We start from the raw sequence: 14,109 nt of genomic DNA, 5'->3' as shown, positions 1-14,109 counted from the left end.
ATGAACTATGTCAATTCTCTTTAGGGTTATCATACATTCCTCATCGTATGCATTAAATTCAATTTAAGCTCATAAAGATCTCATCATCAATTGTATTAACCCTAATCTCATTATGGTTGACTTTACAATTACCATATTTCACATGATAATCAATAAATTTACAAACAAAACAAGTATAACAATAACCCTTGAATTGTTTATTAACATTCACTCAGTGAGGGTCCTTAAAACGTAATTTGTAGGACATGCAGTGCGAGTTCTAATTACTGATGTGAGTCTAAAAGAATGTGAAGAAATTTGAGTCAGTGGGGACTTTTAAGGACACACTTTGAGTGTCCTAAAATAGTATTGAGGACACACAAAGTGGGCCTTAAAAAATAATAATAAATAAATAAATATATTATATAAATATATTCCTAAAAAAATTATTAATTAATAATTTAATAAAAATGTTTAATAATATAGAAAAAAGTATTAATTGATAATATGTAATAAATTAACAATAAGTTATTTAAATAAATTGCCCAAATTATTAATAATATTTAATATTAGCTATTAATAACTTATCTATTATATCATATTTTTAATTAAATATGTTTCATAAAAATTTAATATTTGTTTAACAGGAAAATATATTAATAGATACAATAATATATAATATATTTATTAAACAAATAAAAATTACTCATTCAATTAAGTTTTTTTTTAAAAGATGAAACTTTTTTTTTTTAAATTAAAAGTCCTAAAACTTTAACCTAATCTATCAATCTCTCTGTCTCTCTCGTTAGCTCTATCAGCCGCCTCCCCCTTACCCTCTCCATCGCTCTCTTCTCTCAGCCCCGCTATCTCTCTCTTTTCTCTCAACCTCGACCACAAACACCTCCCCTCCACTCGACTCTCCCGTTCTTCTCTCTCGGCAACAGTGCTCTTCCTTCCGACAGTGCCGATAACAGAGCGGTGGTGGTGCGCGACATGGTTGGTTGTCCAACGGGTATTACCTGCAATGTGGTTTATGGTATTTAAATCTATCGTCAACCCCGTAGTCCCGTTGCTTGGCAGGAGTAAGAACCACCAGGTCTCAATCTTCCATCTCTGTCTCTCTCTCTACATATATATATATATATATATATTTCTTTTGTTTCTCAGAAAAATTGTAGGGGCAATGGGTTGTTTTGCAAGTTTGTATAGATATGTATTAATTATTTGTAGGGTGTTACATAACTTCAGTAGTTTAATCCAATTTCTACATGCCGAAATCAGATATGATTTGGGGTTTGAATATTGAGGTTGCTCGTGGGTATTTAATTATGCTTATCTAAATCTCTGATTTACACTCCCCTGAATTCGTTCTCCGTGTAAAGTGGCTAGAAAATTTGTTGTAATTATATCACAATATTATTAAATTTCAGTTTCAAAGGGAACACTTATGCTTATTGTCTTGCTGGTTAATATTGTTGCTTGATTTCGAATTTTGCATTTTATTTGCTGTAGTTATATGCTCACAACTTTCATGCTATATTATCTAATTTCCACTTGTGTATGAAATGTTTTTAAGATCCTTTAAACTTTTTATGTTAAATTAGTGGAACGTGTGTAACTTCAAAGTTGTCTTTCTGTCTTTACCTATTTCTTAAATAATGTAGGGACTGGTGGCTTTTGTCGAAAATGGATTGATGATCAGATGGTGGTCTCAGGGATTAGTTTGGTGGGAAAAACTCAGTCCCTGCACAGTGTACCAAATTGATCTTTGTGTCACCATGGAAGGGATTCTCACCTAATTCTTCTAAGCCAAGCATAATGGAAAGTGTAATGGAACATGACAAACAAGTAGATTTTCAAGTAGTCCACCTTATTACCTTAAGTTATGAGAATACTATCTACTGTTATAACTTCTACTTTTAAAGTTTTATCATATTTTTTTTGCTAGGAGAATTTTTTGTTTGTATTGTGATTCTACAATTTTTTTCTTGGTTTAGTTTGTGTGATGTAGAACTAAGAGCGAAAGGAATAGAACATGGAGGAATTTTAGAGAGAGACATAGAACAAGAGACAAAAAAGTAGGCACTAGAGAGAGAGAGAGAGAGAGAATCAAAATATTCAAAACAGAGATAATTTTATAATTCATTGTCTTCTCTAAAAATATGAAGATAGCTAAGTCTATTTAATTATTTATTGGTAGGCAACTGAGCATAATAAGAAACATGCAGTTTGTTGGATTATTATGCATTCTTATTTGGTGCTTGGCTGAGTTTTGAGTTTCTTAAGGCTTTCACTTTTTGCATATAGCTAGACTAGTTAGTATGGAAAAAATTTATTTGAAACTGCTTCTATAGTTGATAACGCATATTATATTTTCTATTTCAGTTTCAATCACTTTATAGGATTTCTTTTAGTTATGAATTGTGTTGGCTTTTATGCCTTGTTATGCATCTTATAAAACTGATTTTATTATGTATCATTTTCCCTTCTTGCACTTGATCACTCTTTTTGTTTTCCTTCTTGGTCACCCTCTATTTGGTTTAAGAATTAACAAAGGACAGTTGTAGTGGTTTTTTGGTTTTGGGGTCTCTAAATTTCTGCAGTAAAAAATGGTAGTTGTATTTTTTTTATTGAATCACTGAAGTAGTGTTTTAGAATATGCCTACTGATCAATCACGATTGATTTAGTTTCCCTTTGTTTGGTATTATTACGGTTGTCTTTGGGTTTTTAAGAAATTAACAATACAGAAGAAAATGGTGTTGGTTTATATGGTTGTGAAATATTATGTCTTTTTTCATTGTCTTAACATACCTACTCTTTTGTTAATTTTGGTGTATCTTCATTATTTTTCAGATATTTGATTTTGGACTAGCAAAATAGATGCCATCTTAATGGACTCATCATTCAATTGCTCTTAATATTTCTCAGGCTAACCATATCATCAACAAGGTATATTATCATGTTATAATCTCATTTTTATTCTATCCATATATGTACTTACCCTGTGTTGTATGCACTAGCAGTAAGTTCTTCTTCATTCCTGGATTGTGTGCAAATTGTTTTGTCTTACTACTGCCTGTTAAGAAATTATTATATATGATGTGTGTTTTAGTTACTTATAACTATTGATTTTCAATTGTGCCTTTGTGACACCTTTTTTTGTATATTGTTTAGAGCATATTTTAGACAAGCAATGATTGTTTTGTTTGGATTCTAGATTTAATAAAAATTATGGATCATATCATTATTTTGTGGAGAATCGTTTTTAGTTTATTTTTGTCTGAGATGGTTAGAGAATCTTTTTTGAGTTTGATTTTGTCTGAGATGGCTAAGAGGAGAGACCTTTATATTGCATTGAGTTAGATAATAAGATGTTTTTGCACTCATTTAAAATTATAGTTGAAAATGGAAAACCCTCAATTATTAATATGCTATTCTTGTCCTTGTAGGTACTTAAAGAGAGCATATTTTGATTATTGTAGGAAGCAATTTCAAGTGCCAAGTCTATCAGGGGTACTCTATATTGGATGGCTCTTGAAGTCATTATCGAGAGTGTTCATCTTGAGTCGTTGTCTTGACCGAGAGATTCTAAATTTCCCAAAGGATTGTGCAACTTGTGGAGGAGGTTGAGTTGGCACATTCCCAGAGGTTTGCCCAGTTTTCCTAGTTGTTTTCGCCATTTGATCTTCTTGGAGGTCATGAGTTCAGCTCTCAATGAAAGCACCAAAATGTTGACCTTCGATTTGATCATTGACATTGAGTCAAATAAAATGACTGAAATTTAGATGAATTCAAGTCAAGAAGATAAATGAGACAAGGATTTATAGTGGTTCGGCCCCAAGTGATGGTAATAACCTATGTCCACATAGTGTTCTTATTAATGTAATGGGAGCCTGCGATCTATAAACAAGGGTTTACTGAGTTTCACAAGCTCAGTAATAGATACAAAGAATTATGTAAGAACAATTATTTTCTCTCTTAGTCTCCCAAGATCCCTCTCATGACCCATTTCAGTCTTATTTATAGGCTTAATGATCTACCTATGGGCCGATGGGGCTTGAATACATTTAATACAAACATATTTGAATAATAATGGAAATTACACTTTTTATATAAATACAGGATCAAATATCTTTAGAAAATATTTGACATACTGGGACCAGCCCTGGTCGCCTATGAAATATCCCCTTTGTCGTGCGAATTCTCCTCTGGTCGATGGTTGACCAAACAATAACCATTTAACTTGCTATGCGCATCTCACGTGCGTACTAATCTTGCCACATCAACAATTGAATCTTTTTTTTGGTAAACAATAATATTGTTTATTTATTTAAAATTTATATGACAATACACTACTACAAAAACACCTTTTTAGGACACTCATTAAGATGCGAGTCCTAAAAATAGCTCTTGGACTTTTTAGGACTCGCAAGAATTTCTTTTAGGGTTTCCAGAGCGAGTCCTAAAAACTATATGTATCCTAAAAAAGTTTGATTTTTTTAACAAACACCTCCTGGATTTTTGTAGAGTCCAAGAACTTTACTTAGCTAGTTAGATAGTAGTATTATAGTAATTATAGTATTATCTTTATGACTGTGGATTTTTGGTTCAGACCGAGATTTATTTGGACACTCATAGTAGTACTTGTAGATTTTCTAAGTTTAACCTATAGTTTAAGAATATTAATTTTAACCTAAGGTTTGATTAATATGACTGATATTGAGGATAATATTTATTATACTATAAGATTTAAATAAGAACCAATATGATTTTAAGCACATGTTATGTATGGGTGATTAAGGATTAAGTATTTTGAGGATTAAATTTAATAAGGGTAAAATTTGAATGCTCTAAGGTCAGTCAGCAGCTTTGGAAACGTTTGAGGGCTTAGTCAAGGTTGTTTACTCAATTTGAATTAAGCTAAAAATGTGTAGTTTCGTGTTTAAATAATCAGCGTATGCCGATATATCGCAGCTATAGGGGGCGATATATCGTAGCACGTAGATACGAAAAACACGAAATGATGCACGTTTGCCTCGGGCATAATGGTCCAGGCGATATATCGCCTATAGGGGGCGATATATCGCCTCCTTCAGCATATTTTGAATGTTTTCAAAATCGTTTCCCATTCAAACCTTCAACCTCTTGATAAGTCCAGCACCTTTCTGAATGAGTTTTCAGCCTCTGCTGAACGATAATTCAAATTATTTTCACTTAAAAAGCCATTATTTTTATTCAAGTTAAATTAAGATCCTTTCATTCCTAAACTCTATAAATAAGACCTAGTACCCAGCCATTGTTCATCTTTTGCTCTAAGTTCAGAGGCTGCAAGTTGCTAGGTGAGTGTGAGAGTGTAAACACTTGGGTTGGGAATCATAAGCTTGATCATCATAAGCTTATCAAACACTTGGGGAAGTAAGGTTTTATAGTATTTCCGTTCGAGGTTTAGATTGGTCTTACAAGTCTTCAAGGTATTTCCACACCTTAGTTCATTGGTATTATTTTATTTTATTTTAAGTTCTCATAGTCTTCTACTCAGCCTTCTAACCTTAATCTTTATTTTGGTTAGGAAATCTAAGAACTTGCACATAAGTTTTTGGTAAGTATTTTTCTCAATGGTTTAGTCCTTCCATTCCTTTCATTTCTTTTCTTCACTACACTCACTCTTTTTCAAATGGTTTTTAGGAGTGTTCCAAAGTCCTAACTCTGTCCTCTTATCCCGGTAATTTTGGTAAGGAAAATATGATAGAATTTATATGTTATGTGCTTTTTATATGTTATCTTATGTTTTTATGTTATGAAATATGTTATGTTATGTTATGTATGTTTGTAGGCTTGTGCATATGACCCATATGACTAACAAGCCCCAAATAGATTATGGGCATATGACCTGCTTAGCTAGTAGGACCCCACTAATCTAATGGGCATATGACTTGTTTAGTCTATGGGACCCCAAGTAATAATGACCATTATAGTATGTGTATGATATAAGTGTTATGTTATGTTTTTATGTTTCTTATGGAATTTATGTATATGAACTATGTGTTAGATTTTCCTTGCTGGGCATTAGGCTCATTCCTTTTTGTTTATATGTGCAGGAAAATAGTCTTAGTGGCGGGATAAGTTATTGGAAGCTTGGAGAATGTGTATTGAGGCGGAATGGATTCAAGAGCCGAGCGTTTCGATTCGAGGATGTAGTCTTGTTTTTTTTTTATGGTTTTACATGTATTTTTCTGCACTTGTTATGTAATCCCTTTTTATTTTAAATATGTTTTGTTTTGTTTTTAAAAGAATGAGATCCCATATCCAAACCTAAATTTTATGTAAGTTTAACTCTTATTTTTACAAATTTCTTAATAAAGTTATGGTATGTTCACTTGTAAGTTTTATTAAGGATTAGTATGTATAGTTTTCGTTAATGGTCCAAAAGTCTAGAGTAATTGGGTCATTACAGTTGGTATAAAAGCAAACGGTTCCTTCGCATGAATTTCTCCTCGATACACACGCTCAAAGCTCCGAATCTGATCGCCAAGTAAGTATTTAAGATATAGTTATTTTGCTTATGTGTATAGCTAACAATTTTTAGTATTTATGTTTTCAGTTAAGTATGAACGGAGCATTAAGCAATGAGGATATTCGAGCCATTAAGGCTTTAAAAAGAATAAGGGAGCCAAGAAACACTGTAGGAGCACTAGAAAGAATCACTCAGAGATTGATTTTGTTCCACAAGGAGATAGACCATCTTCAGATTACTAAGAAAATCATGATGAGAGCTGCAGAACAATATGTCCTAGTAGTTAGGCTTTTAAAAGATTTCCCTTCAGTAATTTCAACTTTAGAAGAAATATGGGAGACTATAAATAATGATGATGACTTACAAGTAGCCCTAAGATATTATTCTCTTATACTTAAGTTCACCTATAATTTAGAGTTTCAATTCACTAATAAGCAACAACATAGGATCTTCTTGAATCTTCCCCGAGGAAATTTTGAGGCTCAAGACAACGATGATTATGAGGAGATAGATGATGATATGCTAGATGAAGGATCGGATGTAGAAGATCCCGATTTTTAGAATAGTTAGTTTTCATTGTTTGTTTTATTTATTTCTTTATTTTATGATTGTAATAAGTGAAAACTATTTTTCCAAATTAATTTCATGTTATTATCATGTATGAGTTTGATTTGATTTTCACAATCATAATAAATACTAAATAAAATAAATAATGACTAAGTTCGGTGAGGGTGGATACAAATCAAAGAACCAAGTTTCCTTATTGAGAGTTAGGGGGCTATAGTAGTGGGAACGATTTTACTGATCCCAGCCTTCCCTCAATATAGTTAACTTTGGAACAAAGATAAGTTTCTAGCCTGAGAATTAAGTCATATAGGATGATTAGAAATACACTTAGAAAATAAAGATGACTTGTTTTTCTAAGTATAGAAACCCACTATAATAAAAATAAAAACTTATATAATTTTTCATAAGAAGTCATAATAAATAGGTCCGAGATATGTTTGTTTTAGAATAAGTTTTTGCCTTAGAGCCTATTAGGTAAAGTTCTAACATGTTTCTTACAACTGTTAGAACTCTGCTACGATGTCGCTCCGAAGATCTGCACGCACCAATGGAAACGCCTCCAACGTCGTCCCAGCAACCAATGAAGCCGCTCCAGTTCGCAAAAGGGGAGTGCGTGCTACTGCCCGCCGCAACGCGCCGGCACCGCCAACTGACAACACTGCGGAGATCGCTAGACTGCGACAGCAAGTCGAGGAACTTTTGCAGCAACAACGTCAACAGGCGCAGACTCAGCCTCAGCCTCCGCCGCAGCCGCAGCCACAGCAAATGGCCCCAGCACCCCAACAAGTTGGTCCATATGGGGGATGACCAATGACGAACAACACGCCATATCCAGTACCGAACATGGAGCCAGTGTATGAGAGGTTCCGCAAGCAGCACACTCCAAACTTCGAAGGGACTACAGACCCCTTTGAGGCAGAAGAGTGGCTAAGGAATGTGGAGCCGATTCTGACGCATATGAATCTCAGTAATGCGGACTGCATATCCTGCGTCTCGTCTTTGCTCAAGAAGGATGCCAGGATATGGTGGGACTTGGTTCAGCAATCTCATGATGCTGCCACCATGACATGAAACCGATTTGTGGAGCTCTTCCACAAGAAATACTACAATTCAGCGGTACTCGCTACGAGAGTTAAGGAGTTCGCCAACTTGAAGCAGGGTAATTTATCGGTGGCAGAGTATGCTCGTCAGTTCGATCACTTAGAAAAGTTCGCATCTGAGATGGTTCCAACCGATTTTCTGAGGGTGAACAAATTTGTTAGAGGACTTCGACAGAAAATCGAGACGGGGGTTAAGTTAGCAAACCCGGGAACACTACATATGCCGATGTTCTTGAGACGGCAATAGAAGTAGAAAGGTTGCAGGCAAATGTAAGTAAGGAGGAAGCCAGTAAGCCTGAACCTAGACAGCAGAGCCAACCTCAGACTAATCGGAACAGCAACCATAATAGCAACAATCAGTCTAGCAACAACGGTAACGGCCAGAAAAGACGACATCCGGATAACAAGAAGTTCGACAGCGATAAGAAGGCACGTACGAATAATGGGGGAAATAGGCCGGGCTACGTGGAATACCCGCTATGTGCTAAGTGTCAGAAGAAGCATCCTGGAGAATTTCGCGCAAACACCAAGGAATGCGTTAACTGTGGTCAGGAAGGGCATCGTAAAAGAGATTGTCCTCAGCAGAAGCCAGAAGGGAAGAAGGACAAAAGGATGGTTCCTGCTAGGCTTTTTACTTTAACCCAATGAGAGGCTGATGCTAGCAATAAGGTGGTCACAGGTCAAGCTTTTATCCTCAATAACTTATGTTCTGTATTATTTGATTCGGGAGCCACTCATTCGTATATCTCGTTAGGAATGATAGAAAAACTAGACAAACCTTGTGAAAGATTTAGAACTAGGTTTGTAACCGAGTTGCCTTCGGGCAAAGTAGTTCTATCATCACAGATAGTACGAGGCGTACCGATCAAGATTGAGGACATAGAACTAGAAGGAGACCTGATAGAACTGGTGATCAAGGACTTCGACGTAATACTAGGAATAGACTGGCTAGCACGACATGGCGCAACCATCGACTGTAAACGCAAGAAGGTGATGTTCGAGACTCCTGACGGCCAGAGACTATGCTTCATGGGACAAGCTTCAGGATTGCGCACCCCATTAGTATCATCTCTCAAAGCTCAAAGAATGATGGAGAAAGGATGTCAAGCGTTCTTAGCCAGCATCACGAATGTGGAAAGGGAGACACCACTTAAGGTTGGAGATGTTAGTGTTATACAAGAATTTCCAGAGGTATTTCCCGATGACTTGCCAAGATTGCCGCCAACTTGGGAAATAGACTTCACGATAGAATTAGTACCAGGCACCGAGCCTTTCTCTAAGGCACCATACCTGATGGCACCTACGGAACTCAAGGAGTTAAAGACACAGCTACAAGAACTCCTAGACTTGGGTTTTATTAGGCCAAGCCATTCACCATGGGGAGCTCCGGTACTATTCGTGAAGAAGAAGGACGGAAGTATGCGGATGTGCATAGACTATCGTGAGCTGAACAAAGTAACGATTAAGAACAAGTACCCGCTACCTCGGATTGACGAATTTGATCAACTCCGAGGCACGACTGTATTTTCAAAGATCGATTTACGGTCCGGATATCATCAGCTCAAGGTAAAGGGAGAAGATATTCCTAAGACAACCTTTAGGACTCGTTATGGACATTACGAGTTCTTGGTTATGTCCTTTGGTACTAACGCACCAGCCGCGTTTATGGACTTAATGAATAGGGTCTTCAAGGATTACCTAGATAAATTCGTCATTGTGTTCATCGACGACATTTTAATATACTCCAAGGATGAAGTAGAGCACGAGGAGCATTTGAGGATGATTTTGACGCGATTGAAGGAGCATCAACTCTACGCAAAGTTCAAGAAATGCAAATTTTGGCTTTCGCAAGTAGCGTTCCTCGGGCATATTATATCGAAAGACGGAGTTGCAGTAGACCCATCAAAGGTAGAGGCCGTGAAGGATTGGCCCAGACCAAAGAACACATCTGAAGTAAGAAGCTTCCTAGGGTTAGCAGGTTATTATAGGAAGTTTGTAGAGGGCTTTTCTAAGATAGCCACTCCACTCACCAACCTAACCCGGAAACAACAAAAATTTAACTGGAATGATAAGTGTGAAGAAAGCTTCCAGTTGCTTAAGGATAAGCTATGCTCAGCACCAGTACTCAGTGTACCGACACCCAACGATAAGTTTGTTGTCTACTGCGATGCATCGAAGCAAGGATTGGGTTGCGTGCTGATGCAAAATGACAAGGTGATAGCCTACGCCTCACAACAGTTGAAGGAGTACGAGCAGCGCTATCCAACTCACGATATGGAGTTGGCAGCGGTGGTTTTTGCATTAAAAATATGGCGCCATTATCTTTACGGAGAACGGTGCGAGATTTATACGGACCACAAGAGTTTAAAGTACTTCTTTACTCAAAAGGAGCTCAACATGAGGCAGCGCAGGTGGTTGGAGTTAGTAAAGGATTACGACTGTGAAATCCTATACCACCCAGGAAAGGCGAACGTAGTTGCCGATGCGCTTAGTAGGAAAAGTTATGGGAATTCAGCAGCTTTATCCAGAATAAAAAAGCCGCTACAGCAGGAGCTTATCAGTGCCGGAATAGAAGTAGTTGTAGGCAAGCTGGCTAACTTGTCTATCCAATCGAATCTGCTAGAGGACATACGGATTGGTCAGAGACATGATGATACACTAGCAGCACATATGGATGCAGTTAAAGAAGGCAAGGCGACAGATTTCTCAATATCTAGCCAAGGTTTATTGAGATATAAAGATCGGGTATGCGTGCCAAATGATCAAAGTATTAAGAAGACGATTTTAGAAGAAGCACATAGTACCCCATACTCAGTTCACCCAGGGTCTACCAAGATGACTCATGACATCAAGGCAATCTACTGGTGGCCAGGGATGAAGAAGGACATAGCAGAGTATGTATCTAAGTGTCTTATATGCCAGCAAGTGAAAGTAGAGCACCAGTGGCCTGCAGGTTTATTGCAACCGCTTAGCGTACCAGAATGGAAGTGGGACGATATAGCCATGGACTTCGTGACGGGTCTGCCAAAGACGAATAAGCAGCATGATTCCGCTTGGATAGTAATAGATAGACTAACCAAGTCGGCTCATTTCCTGCCTGTTAGAACATCATACACGGCAGACCAATATGCAGACATCTACATCCCAGAGATAGTACGGTTGCATGGAATCCCCAAGACAATAGTGTCAGATAGAGGATCGGTGTTTACATCGAGATTTTGGGGAAGTTTATAGCAAGCTATGGGTACTAAGTTAAGTCTTAGTACAACTTTTCATCCTCAGACAGATGGGCAGTCCGAGCGTACGATTAAGATTTTAGAGGATATGCTACGCGCGTGTATACTTGATTTCAGAGGATCATGGAACAAGTACTTGCCGTTGATAGAGTTTTCCTACAACAACAGCTACCAGTCAACGATCAGGATGGCACCTTATGAGTTGTTATATGGAAGAAGGTGCCGATCACCGTTGCACTGGGACGAGGTAGGAGAAAGGCAACTTTTAGGGCCCGAAGCTGTTAGACAAGCTCAAGAAGCAGTAGCGCTTATTAGACAGCGTATGCTTGCTACTCAAAGCCTTCAGAAAAGCTATGCGGATGCCAAGCGACGCGATGTGGAATTCCAAGTTGGAGATCAAGTCTTCTTGAAGATATCTCCTATGAAAGGTATCAAGCGGTTTGGGAAGAAAGGCAAGCTTAGTCCCCGATTCATAGGTCCTTTTGAGATATTGGACAAAGTGGGGGCAGTTGCGTATAGACTAGCCCTACCACCTGCACTAGCCGATAGTCACAACGTGTTCCACATCTCGATGTTACGCAAGTAAGTGTCAGACCCATCTCACGTCCTCAAGTACGATACGATAGCACTCCAGAAAGACTTAAGTTACGAGGAACGACCCGTTAGCATCCTAGATAGGGGATGAAGCAGTTACGGTCCAAGAGCTTTCCTATAGTCAAAGTCCTATGGAGTAATAGTTCTGAACGAGAGGCAACGTGGGAGTTGGAGGAGGACATGCAAGGCCGGTATGCGTAATTATTTGGTAAGTAAATTTCGTGGACGCAATTCTTTTTAGCAGAGGAGAATTGTAGAGTCCAAGAACTTTACTTAGCTAGTTAGATAGTAGTATTATAGTAATTATAGTATTATCTTTATGACTGTGGATTTTTGGTTCAGACCGAGATTTATTTGGACACTCATAGTAGTACTTGTAGATTTTCTAAGTTTAACCTATAGTTTAAGAATATTAATTTTAACCTAAGGTTTGATTAATATGACTGATATTGAGGATAATATTTATTATACTATAAGATTTAAATAAGAACCAATAGGATTTTAAGCACATGTTATGTATGGGTGATTAAGGATTAAGTATTTTGAGGATTAAATTTAATAAGGGTAAAATTTGAATGCTCTAAGGTCAGTCAGCAGCTTTGAAAACGTTTGAGGGCTTAGTCAAGGCTGTTTACTCAATTTGAATTAAGCTAAAAATGTATAGTTTCGTGTTTAAATAATCAGCGTATGCCGATATATCGCAGCTATGGGGGGCGATATATCGTAGCACGTAGATACGGAAAACACGAAATGATGCACGTTTGCCTCGGGCATAATGGTCCAGGCGATATATCGCCTCCTTCAGCATATTTTGAATGTTTTCAAAATCGTTTCCCATTCAAACCTTCAACCTCTTGATAAGTCCAGCACCTTTCTGAACGAGTTTTCAGCCTCTGCTGAACGATAATTCAAATTATTTTCACTTAAAAAGCCATTATTTTTATTCAAGTTAAATTAAGATCCTTTCATTCCTAAACTCTATAAATAAGACCTAGTACCCAGCCATTGTTCATCTTTTGCTCTAAGTTCAGAGGCTGCAAGTTGCTAGGTGAGTGTGAGAGTGTAAACACTTGGGTTGGGAATCATAAGCTTGATCATCATAAGCTTATCAAACACTTGGGGAAGTAAGGTTTTATAGTATTTCCGTTTGAGGTTTAGATTGGTCTTACAAGTCTTCAAGGTATTTCCACACCTTAGTTCATTGGTATTATTTTATTTTATTTTAAGTTCTCATAGTCTTCTACTCAGCCTTCTAACCTTAATCTTTATTTTGGTTAGGAAATCTAAGAACTTGCACATAAGTTTTTGGTAAGTATTTTTCTCAATGGTTTAGTCCTTCCATTCCTTTCATTTCTTTTCTTCACTACACTCACTCTTTTTCAAATGGTTCTTAGGAGTGTTCCAAAGTCCCAACTCTGTCCTCTTATCCCGGTAATTTTGGTAAGGAAAATAGGTTAGAATTTATATGTTATGTGCTTTTTATATGTTATCTTATGTTTTTATGTTATGAAATATGTTATGTTATGTTATGTATGTTTGTAGGCTTGGGCATATGACCCATATGACTAACAAGCCCCAAATAGATTATGGGCATATGACCTGCTTAGCTAGTAGGACCCCACTAATCTAATGGGCATATGACTTGCTTAGTCTATGGGACCCCAAGTAATAATGGCCATTATAGTATGTGTATGATATAAGTGTTATGTTATGTTTTTATGTTTCTTATGAAATTTATGTATATGAACTATGTGTTAGATTTTCCTTGCTGGGCATTAGGCTCATTCCTTTTTGTTTATATGTGCAGGAAAATAGTCTTAGTGGCGGGAAATGTTCTTGGAAGCTTGGAGAATGTGTATTGAGGCGGAATGGATTCAAGAGCCGAGCGTTTCGATTCGAGGATGTAGTCTTGTTTTTTTTTATGGTTTTACATGTATTTTTCTGCACTTGTTATGTAATCCCTTTTTATTTTAAATTATATTTTGTTTTGTTTTTAAAACAATGGGATCCCATATCCTAACCTAAATTTTATGTAAGTTTAACTCTTATTTTTACAAATTTCTTAATAAAGTTATGATATGTTCACTTGTAAGTTTTATTAAGGATTAGTATGTATAG

General features: G+C 36.8%; 1 long non-coding RNA gene across 1 annotated transcript; it reads left to right on the top strand.

The window, feature by feature from the left end:
- Positions 1 to 750: 750 nt before the first annotated feature.
- LOC133788608 (uncharacterized) lies at positions 751 to 4,097 on the top strand. Its single transcript, XR_009873292.1, has 3 exons — positions 751 to 1,075; positions 1,644 to 2,929; positions 3,430 to 4,097. It is a non-coding gene; the product is annotated as an uncharacterized LOC133788608 (long non-coding RNA).
- The last annotated feature ends 10,012 nt before the right edge of the window (positions 4,098 to 14,109 follow it).

The sequence above is a fragment of the Humulus lupulus genome, chromosome 7 (genome assembly GCF_963169125.1).
Source record: "Humulus lupulus chromosome 7, drHumLupu1.1, whole genome shotgun sequence".
Lineage (NCBI taxonomy): Eukaryota > Viridiplantae > Streptophyta > Magnoliopsida > Rosales > Cannabaceae > Humulus > Humulus lupulus.
This window is presented reverse-complemented; position numbering and strand designations above follow the sequence as displayed.